Raw genomic sequence first — 1,618 nt, 5'->3', positions numbered from 1 at the left:
GAGAGAGAGAGAGAGAGAGAAAGAGAGAGAGAGAGAGAGAATGAGTTGCTTCCTAACAACGGTATCAATTAGGGGTAATTTAAAACACGCTTTGAGAAGGGATGTGCTGTTCCCGAGTCAGGGTCTGGTGCATGTTAAGTACAGGAACCACAGTGGGGAAAAGGCTGGAGTGGAGCACCAACCTAGATTTTGACAGTTACCAAAAAGTACTCAGGCTTTCAGGTAAAAAAACTCATAATTTCAAAGTTTTCGACGTTTTCTCATTAACATAGTACCTGATCTCCTAAGGATAATTTCTATAAAGCCAATAACTATTTCCTTATCAAATGGGAAAAAAGAGGTACATGCGAAAAGGAAAATAGAAATCCGGTGCTACATATTTCTCACGCCTATCTCAGCTTACTAGAAGAACAAACGCGACTTATATAGCCTTTTCTTTACAACAATATCAGGGGAGAGCGCGAACGCAGTCCCCCACTACCACAAATTATGCAGTCGAGTTTCCCGCATTTGGGGAAATCGCAGGGGTCAGCACATCCGGAGTGCAATGGATAAGCCTCGCCCTGGGAAAACCACCTACGTGATCATGGTATCTCCCCTGCCAGGTAAGTATGCTTTTCTGTCCTGCAGCCCAGACTCAGCCCCACCGGTCCTGGGCTCTGAACATACGGTCACTTCGCAGGGCATACTTCAGGACTCGCCCGGACGCGCACCCCATTCCTGGGCCCCGCTGCTACTCATGAACCCGCGGTGACTTCCACGCCGCGCTGGAAATCCCTCGCGATTCCGCAGAGTTTGTGGATGTGACAGTCCCTGCGCGTTCCTTATCTGCATAGACCCCGCCTCCAACCTGCACCCAGGGGTGACGTCACACTCCTTCCCTTTACCCCTTTGGCTTGGTGAACTTTCTTGCTAGCGGAGAGCTGGATGGAGTGTTGCAGAATCAGAGACAAATCACCTAGAATTATCTCCAATCCCAAATAGCCGATGGTTGCTCGCTGCTATGGCCTCACAGCCTTGTCGCTGGTTTTGGTGTGTACCAGCAGACCTCTATCTTCCACCAACACGAAGTACATGAGATCATTCGACCCCTGTAGAGAGAAAATTCTCTAAGTTGCTGGGCAGGTTTTACAAATCTCATTCACCTGTGATAAGTGGTTGCTGAGTTACAACACAGCAAAAATAGCCCCATAGGCCATTCTGAGAAATCTTGTACAACCAGGGCAATTCTTAAGCTAAAATAAATAGCATCAGGTACCAGACCTATGTACCTTAAGGTGGAGCCAGTGCTCTGCCCCAAGGCGCAGAGACGGAAGCTACTTGAACAGCAGATCTGTTTTCTTTACAAGTGTTAGACGAGTTAAATTCCTCACCTGGGTCTGGCATGACCCCCATGTTTGCCAAAGGAGTCAGTGAATCTCTCTAAGTAAAGCAGGAGATAAAACATTTGCTTTCGGGAAAACATGTAGTTATACTTTCTCATCAGGTTCAGCAGCCCTCAAGTAACTACATGAAGACTTATTAACACTTATAAAAAGCCTGGCTGTTAGCTTAGACTTGTCCCACTAACTCTTATAACTTAATCTGTTTCTTTTTTTTCTTTTCTTTTTTCTTTCTT

General features: G+C 46.3%; 1 non-coding gene across 1 annotated transcript; it reads right to left on the bottom strand.

Moving 5' to 3' along the window:
- Positions 1 to 449: 449 nt before the first annotated feature.
- LOC126495639 (U1 spliceosomal RNA) lies at positions 450 to 613 on the bottom strand. Its single transcript, XR_007590203.1, has one exon. It is a non-coding gene; the product is annotated as a U1 spliceosomal RNA (small nuclear RNA).
- Positions 614 to 1,618: the final 1,005 nt, after the last annotated feature.

This window comes from Alexandromys fortis, unplaced genomic scaffold (genome assembly GCF_014885135.2).
Source record: "Alexandromys fortis isolate MF-2015 unplaced genomic scaffold, M_Fortis_MF-2015_v1.1 scaffold_540, whole genome shotgun sequence".
Classification (NCBI taxonomy): Eukaryota; Metazoa; Chordata; class Mammalia; order Rodentia; family Cricetidae; genus Alexandromys; species Alexandromys fortis.
This window is presented reverse-complemented; position numbering and strand designations above follow the sequence as displayed.